The sequence below is a fragment of the Chrysemys picta genome, chromosome 10 (assembly GCF_011386835.1).
Source record: "Chrysemys picta bellii isolate R12L10 chromosome 10, ASM1138683v2, whole genome shotgun sequence".
Classification (NCBI taxonomy): domain Eukaryota; kingdom Metazoa; phylum Chordata; order Testudines; family Emydidae; genus Chrysemys; species Chrysemys picta.
In genome coordinates, this window is record NC_088800.1 from 65308418 (window position 1) to 65325638 (window position 17221).

The window sequence follows — 17221 nt, forward strand, 5'->3', positions numbered from 1 at the left end:
GTGCTAGTAAATCTGCTTGGTTTTCTATACCAATCTTCATTACTTTTTGAAAGAGGAAATAGGTTGAGAAAGAGGAAAAAATACCAGGTGTGCAGACAGCCAGCATGTATTTGGGCCAGAACATCCCCTTTATACAACTGACTCTAAAGCTGTGAATCAACATACTTCTGAAGCATGACGTTAACAAGGCGTGCATTTTGTCAGACCCATTGATGAAGGGCCAGGTTAGTAGAGAGGTACTATTTTGCTTAAGATTCTGCTTTCTTCATTCCACAACAAGAACATCTGGACAAATCAATGAGTCTGGTACAAAGGGATAGATTTTCCGGAGTCTGTTGCTTCCTTTCTTTATCCCCAGCCCCTCTAGGATGTGGTTAATTGTGCTGAGTGGATGCTGTAGTGTGGCTCTGGGGGTGATTACTGTTTGTGTGAAACTGGATAGAATGGGGTGGTTAAGTCTGTTTCAGTTTTATGTAATTAAGTCTGAAAGGCCTCAGTGGTTACATTACAGGCACTAATTTTAAGCTATTTTACTGGGTTAAGCTGAAATTGTTTTTTGTTGCATAAAAAGACAGATTTTTTTTTTAAAGAAAAAGTTGCCCTCTTTTCAAATGATTTTGGGGGAGGGAGGAGATTTTACATTTTTGCTCTTCACAGTGTCAAGAGACATAAGTACCCACTACAGACTCAATGTCCTGCCAAAAAAAAAAATCTGTTCAAAAAACCCACCCAAACAAAACAAACACCATTTTGGGAACGGAAAAATATCTAAAAATAACATCCACTTTATATTTTTTGCACTTCAGTGAAACAGCCCAGGCCCCAGTCCTGCAATTGGATCTGCAGTGGTGGACCCCTGCACTGATCTCTGTGCAGGGGAGCGGAGGGAAACCGTAGTTCTGATTTCAGGTTAGTCACATGGAGAATCTTGAACGTTAAGTTCCAGCCAGGAGTGAGATTTTTAAGAGACAGTTAAACCCAGCAGGAATCATAACTCTAATGGCGCAAATAGCCCTGTTAATAATCTAAGGGCCTAATCCTGCCAAAGTGTTTGGCACCCTCAAGTCTTATTAAATAGACATTTACAGCAATCTCTTGCCCCTTTGTGAAAGAACACTCTGAAGTTGTGTGTGTTTCATCATGTAAACAGATATACCCAGAACAAGTATCTATTAGAGGTACCTTAGAAATACCTAGGATGTATTAATCACCAAAACTTCACTCTGTTCCCCTCCCATCTCCCAATCAGAATTTACTAAACCATTGTATGGATTTCCCAGAAGGCAGGATGAAGGGAGGAATATGGGTTAGTGGGCAAACAAAAGAAATTGGAAATGACTCAGCAGCCCAAATAATTTACAGGAAAAATCAGGAGGTGATTGTGTCTTAGGGAGTGTTCATTTCCAGCTCTCCACTCTCCTTACCTCATTGCATTCTTTCTAGAGAAGTACTTGCTGCTTCCTGACTCTGTTCCTCGAAGCCTGTTCCTCATTTGAATGCATGACCTAGCTTCTCCATTATTTTTCTTCTCCTCCCGAAAGGGATTTGGCTTCAAAAAGAGAACACTGATAGAAATGGGGCCATGCTATGTATTTTTTCCACAGTAGGGTCTCCCCTGTTCTATGTGGATCTGTAGCACCTGAAAATTCATGGGGGTAAGTTAGAGAAATAACAGACTTTATTAGGAACTAAACTCAACCTCTGACTTAAAAAATAAAATAAAAAAATATGATCTGGGCTATTCTGGAACTGGTCCACCCAGACAACCCTGCCATGAAGCTACCGAATGAATGACCATTCACTCAGCCAATGAACTACAATATAGAAGAATTACATCAGCAGCAGCATAACATGCTCTAGCTGAGGACAGGACACTGTTGGCTACAACTATTTAGCTATGAACTTAGAAGGCTAAGGACTGGACTTCAGTACGTGGGGGCAACATATAGGGGAGACATCCCACTCTCCAGGGCCCTACGAGCCATGCAGCATTCCCCCCTCCAATCCCATGAGGCCTTGGGGGAGTGAAACTTGAGGGAGGAAGATGCTGCCAGAGACTGAAGTCAACACAGCAGCTGCAGAAAGCCATTCAAGCAGAGACCTCTGGACACCGATAATGTCACCAGACTGCTCTCTGCAGTTTCACTCTAAAGATTCTCTCCCCATCTTTCCAGCTAGCTCATGCTCCCTTAGTACCATCTCACCGAAAGGATTGAATAACAAAACAAACACCAACAAAATATGGAACAAACGTGACATTGTTCACTCCGCTTGTGGGTTCTGTCCCTCTCCCCAGCCTTTTGTCTCTCTTGCCTAATTAAGATTGTAAATTATTTGGGGCAGGGACAGTTTCTTATTTGAGGACTGTACAGAGCCTCTCAAAAGGGTCCTATTCTAGGGTAGCCCGTTGGCACATCGTAATTGAGACAGAAAAGAACTATGCAATCTAAGTTCCAACATAACATGATGAGTGATCAAGTAGCGAAGGAGGACAAAACAACAGGATTATGTGGTTGCTCAGAGATGTGTGCACATTTTAGGGTTGTGTTGGACATCAACAAAGGAGGTGGGACAGTACATGAGACCATAGGAGGGTAGAGTGGGGGACATATAGAGTGATGGTAAATGGGAAATCAGCAAGAGGAAGAGGTGAGAGATCAGAACTAGAAGAAGGCTTTAAATAGCTTTGGGGTTGGGAAGTTAGCAAATTGAATCCAAGGGGGCAATGGACATGGATGGGTAGTGGACGTATCCTGCTGGTGAGTAAGGAAACCTGTGCCTGGAAGGAGGGCGAAACAGACAGTGTTGTGCTAGAGATGTGCCATACATCTGCCCTTCCTGGAGCATTACTCAGGCTCTTGGACAGACTGTCTTCCCATCACAGAGGATGGACTAAGGAGGCAGTCTTAGGAAAACACATGGAGTGAATGAACAGTGTATTCTAAATACATGGAGTGAATGAACAGTGTATTCCTTGGCATTACTGCCGAGTGAATGGGGAAGTATGGGCAGCACCTGGAGTAGTTAAATGGGTTAGCCAGGCTTCCTCTGGGAGTAGAATTCATCCAAATTCTCAGCCAGGAAATATTCATCTGTGGTTTTTTGCTCAGGCTGACGTTTCCTGAGGGCACAGATTTCAGCTAAACCCAAGTAACCGATCACATGCCATCATCTGACAGCCTTTGTTTTTTATCAGCCCATTAAGGATGGGCTTTTAGCCAATGAAAATGTCAGATTTTTGGCAATGGATTTACAATTATTAGGAAGTGTTTTGGCAGAATAATGGAATTAGAGGGTTTAGAAACCAATCAAATAGATCTGTTTCCAGTATAGTCCCAGAGAGGGTGGCAAATGGCCAGGGAGGAATATCAGAATGAATCAGGCACTATAAGGTATTTGGATTTACTGCAGGGAGTGGACGCTAGTCACAGCAGTTGCAGTAATGAAAGTTGTCTGCTAGCACAATGCCAGGGCCAACTGATCCTGTTGGTGTTTTGGATTCACTTTTAATTTGCATAGGTGAAAGCACGTGAACCAAACTTCCTTTTGTTTTGCTTGAGAATTATCATTACCAAGGAGTCACAAAGGAGGTGCTGGGAAGGAAGTACTTTAATAAAAGTCAAAGTAGCTCCTTCCCTCTAGTTTCCTCCCTTTAGAAGTGTGTCTCTCAGCTCACTATGATTGGCTGATGGGGCAATCCCACAACTGCTATGGAGAGGGGACTTTTCTACACTTCTTGGGCAGAAGGATCAATGACTGAAAAAGCTGTAGCAGAGAAATCAAAATAGTGTTGCCCCTTTGACCTGAGCTGTTAGTCAATATTTGGGGCCTTGCAGGTTTGTTTCTGTTAGGAGGAGAAATGGAGGATACAAGTCAGATATTTCTTTGGTGCAATCCTGTTTATTTACATGGAATGTACACAAAGCCCTGTTTTCCTGAACACAGCACAAATGAGCAGCTGAAATCCCTAAGCCTGCCCTTCTAGCATGTGAAGTCTCTGTCTCTCTGCTCCCTCTGAGGGCCACACTCACATCTGCCTTTCTCGGTGCCTGCTTCTAACATGCACACAGCTTGCCCAGCAATCCCCTACCTCCCCTGCATTCAAAACCAATCCCAAGGAAAGCCTTCGGACCACACAGGGCTCAGGCTTCACCATCTGACCAGTGCCTTGGGCAGTAGCCTCCTAATTTTTCAGCTATCACTGCGGAGAAGAGCTTTGAATTACTCCTATTTAGCCTCAACGAAGCGTGCTTAGCAAACCATCCACTTTAACCTGGTCTGTGATTGTTTATAGATCGAAGAACCTCTTGATGGCACCCATTAACAGCATTACAATGGTTTATTCTTGATCTATGGAGAAATGGGCGTAGATTCTAGGAAACCTAAGCTCTCCAAAACTCCTGGCAGAGGCAGAGGGAAAACTAAGTGCCTTACTATTGAGTCACTTGTTGTATCCACTGCCAGAGTCTTCAGTGGGTTTTTGGTTTTGACTTTTGTTTTGTTTTCATTTGCCTTGAAGCATACCAAAAATAATGTGGAGAGGGAAGATGCAGGCTATGCAGAATGCCTCCCAGGATCGGCTAGATTGTTTCATTTGTAAACACACACTCTTCCTGGAAAGGGCAGCGGAGAAGCAGACACAGCTTGTTCACCTTAAAGCCTAACTTATTTTTCAAGTACACAAGACATCACATGCTCATCTCACCAAATGCAACCACCAAGACTGAGTTGTGCTCATGCATCAGCTTTCCCCCGCCCCCCCCCCCACACACAAAGACACACACACAACACCCACACCTACCAAATTTATGCATCTGTACCTACTGTGCTGCTTAAATGGGTCTGCCCCGGTGTATTCTGGGACAATTTGGACAGCTATCCCATAGTTCCTCACACAGGGATAAAGTGCCCAGAGGAGTTGTACACAGCAGCGGCATGCTGGGCATGTCTGAGTGCAAAGAGCTGGAGGACCAGCTCAAATGGTCACATAAGCATGGTTGGGGTGGGAGGAACTCTTGTCTACATTGCAAAATCACCAGATAGAGGAATGACAACCGTGGGCCAGAATAGGTCTCTGGCAGGGCAAAACACTACTAGCTGCCACAGTTACTGACCATGTATTTGCCATGTTATGTGCAGACACACATCCTGTTTAGAATCAGCTATGTTGCTAATTTGTTCCATCTTGGGTTCAAAGCTGTAGTATAGACAGTGCCTAAGAAGCTGCAAGAAGCAAGCAAAGATAAAGGGAATAGTCACCCTTTGACCATGTCTGCATGGTGATCTGCCCTGGTGATCTGCTCTCAGACGGTTGCTTTCCAGACTAAGGCCAGGTCTACATGAGAAACTCTTGCCAGTATAGCAGTGTGGGTTATAGTAAGGGCTGTGATTTTTTTGGTGACATTTCAATACCGGCAAAAGCCCCAGTGTAGACATAGTTATATTGGCTTAACAGTGCTTTTTCCACTGTAGCTTATTTTACTTACTGAACTAGTATAAGCTATACCAACAAAAGCACGTTGTTGTTGTTGGTATGAGCTGCTGCTGTACTAGGAGGGTTTGCAGAATATTTGTCTTGCAAACGTTTCACCTGACTTCAGCTGCATCAGTACGAATCACAGCTTACCTTGTCCACACAAGGGGCTTGCACTGGTACAGCTGAACTGATAGCTGGAATTGGGACAAATCCCAGTGTAGACAAACACTTAAATAGCTTTGCTCCCCTTCCCCTCCCCACCCTATTAGAGAGAACAGCTGGTGGGATAGCAACTTATTCTTCTGCTACCAAACGTGTGTATCCAAACTCCCTCTATAGGCCAGTTTATGGTTTGCACTGGGTCTGCAGCAGGGCTGCTCTCTAGCAGTTCAGGTGGGGTGGCTGTCGTCATTTATAGATGCTTTTTGTCTGTGACACTAACAGTGTGTTAGATGATTAAAACACAGAAGTTTCACAACCCAATAGGTTCTTTGGTTCTCAGACCTAGGAAATGAAACGCAGTGGAGTTCGTTTAGGGTTCGTTTCTAGGCTGTCAGTTTCACTTTCAGGTTCTCAGAGCTACAGTGTTTGGGCTGAGGATACTGCAGGGGAAGGTTGCTTTGTTTAAACACAGCTGTTCTCACTGGGATTTGAAAAGAAGTCTTGGAAACATTTCTGGTTAGGCTCAATCCGAGCTTGTTCTTACACAGTCAAAATGCTGGCTTGAATCAGTGCTGATAAGTCCCCTTTTGAACTTGTCAGACAGAAATGTTGACTAATGGGCCCTTTTAGTTCTTTCTATCCCTAGAGGCGCCTTCTGAGCAAATCCATCTCTTCTTCTTTGCATGGCTCTGCATATTCTCACTAATGGGTATTGCACAGCCTGGTGGGGTATGGCACCTAACAGTAGAACCTTCTCCAAGCCATGCCTGTTAGAGCACATGTGTGTCTCTTACTTTCCTCCCCTCCCTGTTTTCAAACCTTCCAAAGGGAAGCTACAGAAGGGGGTGCTGTGCCCTCTACCACATCAGTTCCTTCCAACTGCTGCACCAGATGGAAGTGACCCACTCCGAGCCTCGGATCTGGCATTTCTCCATGCATAGGGTGTTATTAGTTTATAGTTGTTGTTCTCTGTATAGCTTTTAGTATAAGGTAATTTTAAGTATCTTAATAGGTATAGCTAGTTTATTCCAGTTGGTCAGGTCCATGGGATGGTGAACCACAGAAGCAGGGCCAACTCCAGGGTTTTGGCCGCCCCAAGCAGCCAAACAAACAAACAAACAAAACAAAAAAGATCCGCGATCTGCGGCGGCAATTCGGAGGGAGGTCCTTCGCTCCAAGCAGGAGTGAGGGACTGTCCGCCGAATTGCCGCCGAATACCTGGACATGCCGCCCTCTCCGAAGTGGCCGCCCCAAGCACCTGCTTGGTAAGCTGGTGCCTGGAGCTGGCCCTGCACAGAAGGTGCAGCCAGGCTTTAAGCGATGAGCTTTGTGCCCAGCTGTCTTCCCAGCAACACGTTAAGTGCACGAGAGAAGACCGCTCTCCTTCTGGGTGTTCGATTTGCTGGACTTTCACACCCAGAGTATGCAAAGACAGGCAGAACAGACTACAGGAGCTCCTGTTTTAAAGAGCTTTCGCTGCTGAGCCACCTGGGTCTGGAAGATTATTGGATCCAAAGACTGAGGCCTGTTTCTGCTCCAGTGGCTTCCTACAGCAAGGCTAAGTTGTCTAAGGGTTCTGTGTCATCAAGATCTTTATCGCTGCTGGCTCCCCGTCCTTGGGTTAAAGCTGTTGGTTCCAAAGAAGAAGCTGAGGGAGAAGATGGCCACAGTTAGCAGTGCCCGATCCTGATTTGTCACCTGATGAACGTGTGGGTGTATTATTCTGCTTCCGACCCTTCTGAGGATGCTTTTCAATTCCATGACCACATAGATCACATGATAGTCGCAATAAACTTACCTTCAATGGCTGCAGAGGAAACCTCCCACCAATAGTTGACCACTAATAGGATTTGCTCTCTATCCTGAATGGTCTTTTGCAGACTTCTAAGACTGGTGCACTCCTGCTTTCTGTAAGCCAGTTTCCAAGAAAACAGACAAACTGGTGCACTTAAGAGAAAAAATGTCTCGTCCTCTTCTTTGGGAATTAGAGTGGCTAATTACCAGGTGGTGACACTGATGGCTCATTAGCCATTCCACCAGTGGGAAAGGAGGGCGTTCTTTGTCCAAGATTTGCCACATGATAAAAGAAGACTGGCTAATGCTATTTTGACAGAAGGACAGAATGTGGCAGAAGTTTCTACTCTTAGTCACCACCAACCAGCACAGCACCCATGAGTGTGAATATGCCAAGTTGTCTTGATGAACTCTGGTCACAAGAGTTCCTTTGCCCCTGCTCTCCCTGGGGCCATCTCCTTTCTTCTTCTTCACTCTCACTGCTGGCAGTATGATCCAGTGTCCTCTGGGGGAGCAAAAGAAAGTGACAGCTTGTTGGGGATGAGGGCTGTCTCATGGACAAAGAGTGCCATAGACATTTTCTGGGTGAAATCATGAGTAAGGAGGAAGCAGGCAGGGTAGAGATGGCGAGGAAGAGGAAAAATCTTCCTTAGTTGAATAGTAACTTGTGCTTGGATCCTGAGAAATGGCTGAGTGAGTGCTAGTCTTGATGGGCCAAATTCACCTCTGGTGTCTATCCATAGACTTCAGATGGCTTGTACCAGTGATCAACAGTCTATCCAGAAGTATCACACCTGTGTCATAGCAATGAAATGGAGGATAACTCAGGGTATGAAGCATATTACTGCACTACACAAAAGTACCCAGAACAGTCACAGACTGAAACTCCAGCCACTTCTGTTCCTATGTTTCGTTCATCCCTAGAACTTGCATGGACGACACTGGGAGTTTTGGATGTGCAAGAAAGGAAGGACTTGGGTCCTAAGTTAACTTTCAGGAGCAAAATATGGTCAAAGTGGCACGGCTTTACTTTTGCTGATCCCCCGCACATCTATTTATTCCACTAGTTCCCCCATTAGACTGATGGCTTCTTCTTTAGTAGCAACGTCTGACTCATCTTGTTCTTGCAGACTTTTACTGGGAAGTTTGCTTACATGAAGATGGCATGAAGACTTCTGGATCAGCCCCTTTATGAGCAGTTTGCTTTGATGAATGACGTAATTGTGAATGTAAACACCACCTTCTCAGTGAGTCAGAGCACAGGATATGAGACAAGGCCTGTATTTGTGTTCATGTGAAATTGCTAATTCAGTTTTTTCCCTTGTTTCAAATAATAATCAGTAATAAACAAGACCCAAACAACCACTTCAAAATGTCTGCAGTTTGATGATTTACCATCAGGCCCAGGTTAACCAATGTACACTCGCTGCACTTGCATAGGGCACCCATCTTCTGTGGGCCCCTGATTACTGGATTTGGATGGGTGGTGTTGTGGCTGCATGGGGGTCATAACATCACTCAAGTTTGGCCCTGCTGCTCCTCCATCGTGACGGCTGGGTAGGTGGGCCAAATGTGAGTGAGTGGTGGTGTGAACCTGGCATGCAGGCTTGCAGCTTCACTCACTCCATTTTAGCTGGGGCCACCCTTCCATTATGTCAGGATCCCTAAATTCCATATACAGGGCTCCAAAATTCTGTAATCCCCCACTACTTACCACCCCAGCTCAGTCCTAAAGACAGATGTGGGAACAAAGAACTGTAAGATTTCTGAGAACCAGGAGGAGCCAGTCAGAAGAAAAACATTGTGTGTGGAACAATGGCTTGTAATTGTTGATGTGAAATATTCCCAAATAAAAATTCCTCATTTACCTAAAATCATTCAGTGGGATTTGAATATCACAAGCATTGATTATCTCCTCATTCTTAATGATGCTATGGTCCAGTGGAAAAACTGGGAGTTGAAGTCATTCTGGGATTCTTGGTTTAGCTCTGTCACCAGCTAAATGGGTTACTAACTGAGAAAAAGCCCAGTGGGTGCTGAGCACTTTTTAAAATCTGCCCCGGATTTAGGTGCCTGAAAGGGAGCTGGCATTAAAGTTACCATGGAAGCAAAAAGTTCTGGCCCAAGGTAATTGGCACCTCATGAGAGTTCAGTGGAAGGTGAGGGCACTCAGCCCTTTGCACAATCCAAGCCTTTAACCCTAAGCGCTTGGTTGTAAGGTTTAATATTCATCAAGCATGTTGAGAACTTGGAAAGGACCCTGATTATTTAAATCTGAAGAGCTATTGTTTCATTATGGGCCCACTCGGAAGGGAACCCTCATCCTGTGAAAGGAAAACATGAACATGAATTTTATAACAGTCTTCCATTCATCATATGCAAGCCGGGATGTAACAGACATTCCTGAGGCACATGATGGCAGGAAGAGAGACGCTGGCACTGCTGCTCTCACTGCTGTAACTCTACGTTTTAACATGCCCTGGCACAAGATCAAAAACAATCTTAAGAGTATGCAGTTATAACAGACGGACCGCAAGCAAATATCCAGTGAATTTAGCCTTCTACCGTAATGCAGCAGCAAGAGAGAAATGTATTTTTGCTCTTATTCATTCTTTTCCCCTTTCCCTTCCTTTTTCTTTTTCACCATAAATTATTTATAGATTATTGGTGAAGGGGAGAGAAACCACAAAATGGAACATAATCTCTTGCAGTTGTAGAATGCCCCTGGCAATGATGCACTGAAATGTGTTTGAAACAAATATTATATCAGAAGCAGACAGAGAGAGTGAAAGTCCATTGTTACATACTGCGAGTTGTTCCCTTGCACTAGAGAAAAAATCAATCCAGTCTCATAAATAAAATACAAAATTCCCAGCACACATCTAGAGTCAATCACTTGAGATGTCACCAGAGTTCTTTGACTGACTGCTATAAGGAGTGTAGTGGGGTGAAGAATTATTCTGTTGAGTAACTGGCAAACTTTCTGGTGGATTTCTTCCACTTCGCTGTGTCTAGGAAGATAATTTATGTCTGACAAAAAAAATTCTGCACGCTGTGACTCAAACAATCATTGGGCTTCCTAATCAGAAACAAGTTACACCTCTACCTCGATATAATGCTGACCTCGGGAGCCAAAAAATCTTAGCGCGTTATAGGTGAAACCGTGTTATATTGAGCTTGCTTTGATCCACCGGAATGTGCAGTCCCGCCCCCTGGAGCACTGTTTTACCGTGTTATATTCGAATTAGTGTTATATCGGGTCACGTTATATCAGGGTAGAGGTGTATTTACACTCTTTACTTAGCAGGCCATGGAATGAAAACAATACATTCTCCAGAAATTCTTCCCTTGGCTTAATGGATTTCAAGGCTTGTCTGAACACAGAAGTTGCACCAGTTTAACTGCAGGAGATGAATGTTGCATCCGTTTATTTAAACCGTTGCAACTCAGTGTATGGAATAGCAGCCATGTTAGTCTGTATCCGCAAAAAGAACAGGAGTACTTGTGGCACCTTAGAGACTAACAAATTTATTTGAGCATAAGCTTTCGTGGGCTAAAACCCACTTCATTGGATGTATGCAGTGGAAAATACAGTAGGAAGATGTATATGCACAGAGAACCTCAAACAATGGGTGTTACCATACACGCTATAACGAGAGTGATCTGTTAAGGTGAGCTATTACCAGCAGGAGAGAAAAAAACTTTTTGTAGTGGTAATCAAAATGGCCCATTTCCAGCAGTTGACAAGAAGGTGTGAGGAGCAGTAGGGGGAAAAAATAAACATGGGGAAATAGTTTTACTTTGTGTAATGACCCATCCACTCCCAGTCTTTATTCAGGCCTAATTTAATGGTGTCCAGTTTGCAAATTAATTCCAATTCAGCAGTCTCTCATTGGAGTCTGTTTTTGAAATTTTTTTGTTGTAATATTGCAACTTTTAGGTCTGTAATCGGGTGACCAGGGAGGTTGAAGTGTTCTCCAACTGGTTTTTGACTGTTATAATTCTTGATGTCTGATTTGTGTCCATTTATTCTTTTATGTAAAGACTGTCCGGTTTGGCCAATGTACATGGCAGAGGGGTATTGCTGGCACATGATGGCATATATCATATTGGTAGATGTGCAGGTGAACAAGCCTCTGATAGTGGGTCTGATGTGATTAGGTCCTACAATGGTGTCCCCTGAATAGATATGTGGACAGAGTTGGCAACGGGCTTTGTTGCAAGGATAGGTTCCTGGGTTAGTGTTTTTGTTGTGTGGTGTGTGGTTGCTGGTCAGTATTTGTTTCAGGTTTGGGGGCTATCTGTAAGCAAGGACTGACCTGTCTCCCAAGATCTGAGAGAGTGAGGGATCGTCCTTCAGGATAGGTTGTAGATCCTTGATGATGTGCTGAAGAGGTTTTAGTTGGGGGCTGAAGGTGACGGCTAGTGGTGTTCTGTTACTTTCTTAGTTGGGCCTGTCCTGTAGTAGACTACTTCTGGGTACTCTTCTGGCTCTGTCAATCTTTCTCTTCACTTCAGCAGGTGGGTATTGTAGTTGTAAGAACACTTGATAGAGATCCTGTAGGTGTTTGTCTCTGAGGGGTTGGAGCAAATGTGATTGTATTGTAGAGCTTGGCTGTAGACAATAGATCGTGTGGTGTGGTCTGGATGAAAGCTGGAGGCATGTAGGTAAGTATAGCGGTCAGTAGATTTCCGGTATAGGGTGGTGTTTATGTGACCATCGCTTATTAGCACTGTAGTGTCCAGGAAGTGGATCTCTTGTGTGGACTGGTCCAGGCTGAGGTTGATGGTGGGCTGGAAATTGTTGAAATCATGGTGGAATTCCTCAAGGGCTTCTTTTCCATGGGTCCAGATGATGAAGATGTCATCAATGTAGCGCAAGTAGAGTAGGGGTGTTAGGGGACGAGAGCTGAGGAAGCATTGTTCTAAGTCAGCCATAAAAATGTTGGCATACTGTGGGGCCATGTGGGTACCCATAGCAGTGCCGCTGATTTGAAGGTATACATTGTCCCCAAATGTGTAATAGTTATGGGTGAGGAAAAAGTTACAAAGTTCAGCCACCAGGTTTGCCGTGACATTATCGGGGATACTGTTCCTGATGGCTTGTAGTCCATCTTTGTGTGGAATGTTGGTGTAGAGAGCTTCTACATCCATAGTGGCAAGGATGGTGTTTTCAGGAAGATCACCAATGGATTGTAGATTCCTCAGGAAGTCAGTGGTGTCTCGAAGATAGCTAGGAGTGCTGGTAGCGTAGGGCCTGAGGAGGAAGTCTACATAGCCAGATAATCCTGCTGTCAGGGTGCCAATGCCTGAGATTATGGGGCATCCAGGGTTTCCAGGTTTATGGATCTTGGGTAGCAGATAGAATACTCCTGCTCGGTGTTCTAGGGGTGTGTCTGTGCGTATTTGCTCTTGTGCTTTTTTCAGGGAGTTTCTTGAGCAGATGGTGTAGTTTCTTTTGGTAACCCTCAGTGGGATCAGAGGGTAATGGCCTGTAGAATGTGGTGTTGGAGAGCTGCCTAGCAGCCTCTTGTTCATATTCATACCTATTCATGATGACAACAGCACCTCGTTTGTCAGCCTTTTTGATTATGATGTCAGATTTGTTTCTGAAGCTGTGGATGGCATAGTGTTCTGCACGGCTAAGGTTATGGGACAGGTGATGCTGCTTTTCCACAATTTGAACCCGTGCACATCGGCGGAAGCAATCTATGTAGAAGTCCAGTCTGTTGTTTCGACCTTCAGGGGGAGTCCACCCAGAATCCTTCTTTTTGTAGGGTTGGTAGGAAGGTCTCTGTGGGTTAGTATGCTGTTCAGAGGTGTGTTGGAAATATTCCTTGAGTCGGAGACGTCAAAAATAGGATTCTAGGTCACCACAGAACTGTATCATGTTCGTGGGGGTGGAGGGGCAGAAGAAGAGGCCCTGAGATAGGACAGATTCTTCTGCTGGGCTAAGAGTATAGCTGGATAGATTAACAATATTGCTGGGTGGGTTAAGGGAACCACTGTTGTGGCCCCTTGTGGCATGTAGTAGTTTAGATAGTTTAGTGTCCTTTTTCCTTTGTAGAGAAGCAAAGTGTGTGTTGTAAATGGCTTGTCTAGTTTTGCTGACAGATTGTGCCACACACTCTCAAAGAAACTGTGGAACCACTTGATCAACATCCTATACAGCAAACAGGGAAAGATTAAGAATGAGCTCTCAAAACTGGATACTCTCATAAAAAATCAACCTTCCACACAAACTTCCTCGTGGCTGGACTTTACAAAAATTAGACAAGACATTTACAACACACACTTCATGGAGATCTTGACCTATATTGACAGAGTGATTGAAGAGTTGTTTGTTCTTGTACCTTGATGTATCTGATAAACTAGAGTACTTTTAAAATGCAGACCTTCTTGCTTCTGTGTTAACTTTAATGCCAAAGCTAAGCACTGACACCTTTTAAATTGTGACTGAACCTTCATTAATATAGACAGTTTCATTCTTGTTTTATAACAGGCGATTTTGTAATGAAGCAAAAGTATCCTGTATAGGGATTTACAGCCAGAATTCTTGGGACGGTCACACAAGGTTAAAGGCTCCCAAATGAGTAGAGCTGCTTAATTTACCCAGTGAATGCTTGGCCACTGTCAAAGACAGGATACTGGATTAGATGGGCTGAATCATTGTGGTGATTCCTGTATTCCTCATTTAGCCTTTTTTTGGCGATGAGATGTTTTTGGTATGTGATTGGTCAGCTAAATTACTTGGCATTGTTTCTATTCCCTGACTGGATTACCTATGTTTGAATGGAAGGCACGACTGAACAAATTACTGGGGCTCAAATCGCTCAGGAAGAGAGAGAGGAGACAGAAATCTGTGATTCACCTATCTGTCAGCCTGACATGATATCCCGGGAGGTATGGTGCCTGCCAACGGCCCATATCCGAGACGTTATGGAGGGATTGTCGAGGATCGTCTGGCCCTCTGACTACTATCTGATGCTACTCATCCATGTGGGCACTAATACTGCGAGATATGACCCTCAGCAGATCAGAAGTGACTACAGGGCTCTGGGAGTAAGGATGAAGGAGCTGGGGGCGCAGAGGGTGTTCTTGATGATCCTTCCGGTCAGGGTAGGGGCCCAAACAGAGAAGGATGCATCCTGAAGGTGAATGCCTGCCTGTGAGGATGGTATCACCAGAAAGGCTTCCGCTTCCATGACCAAGGGATGCTGTTCCAAGAAGAAGGACTGCTAAGCAGAGATGGGGTCCACCTATCGAGGAAGGGAAAGAGGATATTTGACACAGTGAGGAGAGATTTAATCTAGTGAGGAGAGATTTAATCTGATGGGGGCAGGAGACAAAAGCCCACAGGTAAATCAAAAACATGGAGACTTGGGAGAAGGGTAGGAATCAGGGGGGAGCTTTGGCCGTTATAGCAGGGATAAGGAAGAGACCGGGGGGAACTCAAATCAGTATCTTAGATGTCTGTATACTAATGAGAGAAGTATGGGGAATAAGCAGGAAGAATTAGAAATGCTATTCAATAAACACAACTATGACATAGTTGGCATCACAGAGACTTGGTGGAATAATATGTATGACTGGAATATTGGTATAGAAGCGTACAGCTTGTTCAGGAAAAACAGGAAGGGGGGGGGAAGGAGAAGGTATTGCCTTATATAAAAAAATGTATACACTTGGACTGAGGTTGAGATGGAAATAGGAGACAGACTTGTTTAAAGTCTCTGCGTAAAGATAAAAGGAGTAAAAAATAATGGTGATGTCATGGTAGGGGTCTACTATAGACCACCTCCCTGGGAAGAGGAGGTGGATGAGGCTTTTTATAAACTAAAAAAATCATCTAAAGCCCAGGACTTGGTGGCTGTGTTCCCTCTAAGCTACATGGCCATGCCATCAGGCTATCAAGGGCCACACAGGTGGGGAGAGGCACCCCTCCCCTGGTCTAGCTCCCACCACAGCTGCAGTGGCTGTGGAGCGGCACCCCTCCCCATGCCCAGCCCTCAGTGGAGCTGCCACAACTATGCAGAGGCACCCCTCCCCTGGCCCTGCCCCACCAGAGCTGCCGCAGCCGTGCAGAGGCGCCTCTCCCCCGGCCCCGAGCAGCTGCGGTGAGAGAGGGCTGGGGGGAGTTCTCTCCCCCCAGGGCAGCCTGCACCCCAAACCCCTCATCCCCTGCCCCACCCCAGAGCCTTCACCCCCAGCCAGAGCCCTCACCCTCTGCCCCAGCCCTGAGCCCCCTCCCACATTCCAAACCCCTTGGCCCCACTCCCACCTCCATATTGGTGCACATAATAAAATTCATTCCGCACATGGATGTAAAAAATTAGAGGGAACACTGCTTGGTGGTGATGGAGGACTTCAACTACTCAGACATCTGTTAGGAAAATAACACAGCAGGGCACAGATTATGCAACAACTTCTTGGAATATATTGGAGACAATTGAGAATTTGAAAGTGGAAGGCAACTTGGGTGAAAGTGATCATGGAATGATAGAGTTCATGATTCTAAGGAATGGTAGAATGTAAAATAGCATAATAAAGAAAATGGATTTCAAGAAGGTAGACTTAGCAAACTCAGGGAATTGGTTGGTAAGATCCCTTGGAAAGCAAGTCTATGGGGAAAAGCAGTTCAAGAGAGTTGGCAGTTTTCAAAGAGACATTAAGGGCACAAGAACAAACTATCCAACTGCATAGGAAAGATAGGAAGTATTGCAAGAGACCACCCTGTCTTAACCAGGAGATCTTCAATGATCTGAAATGCAAAAAATAATCCTACAAAAAGTGGAAATGAAGTCAAATTACAAAGGATGAATATAAACGCCACAAGAATGTATGGACAAAATTAGAAACGCCAAGGCACAAAATGAAATTAAACTAGCTGAAGACATAAAGGGTAACAAGAAAACATTTTACAAATACTTAGAAGCAAGAGGAAGATGGAGGACAAGGTAGGCCAGTTTCTCAATGGGGTGGTGAGTGGGAGGGGGAAAAATAACAGAAAATGTGGAAATGGCAGAAATGCCAACTGACTTTTTTGTTTGTTTTTACCAAAAAGTTTAGTAGCAATTGGACATCTAACTTAATGAATGCCAGTGAAAATGAGGTAGGATCAGAGGCTAAAACAGAGAAAGAATAAATTAAAAATTACTTAGATAAATTAGATGTTTTCAAGTCACCAGGGCCTGATGAAATGCATCCTAGAATACTCAAGGAGCTGACTGAGGAGATATCTGAGCCATTAGCTATTATCTTTGAAAAGTCATGGAAGATGGGTCAGATTCCAGAGGACTGGAAAAGGGCAAATATAGTGCCAATTATTAAAAGGGAAATAAGGAACAACCTGGGGAATTACAGATCAGACAGCTTAACTTCCTGGAAAGACAATGGAGCAAATAATTAAGCAATCAATTTGCAAACACGTAGAAGATAATGTAAGAAGTAATATTCAGCATTGATTTCTCAAGAACAAAACACGTCAAACCAACCTAATAGCTTTCTTTGATAGGGTAACAAGCCTTATGGATAGGGGGGAAGCGGTAGATGTGGTATATCTTGACTTTAAGTCTTCTGATACTATCTCACACAATCTTCTCATAAACAAACTAGGGAAATACAACCTAGATGGAACTACTATAAGTGGATGCATAACTGGTTGGAAAACCGTTCCCAGAGAGTAATCATCAGTGGTTCACAGTCAAGCTGGAAGGGCATATTGAGTGGTGTCCCACAAGGATAAGTTCTGGGTCTAGTTCTGTTCAATATCTTCAACAGTGATATAGA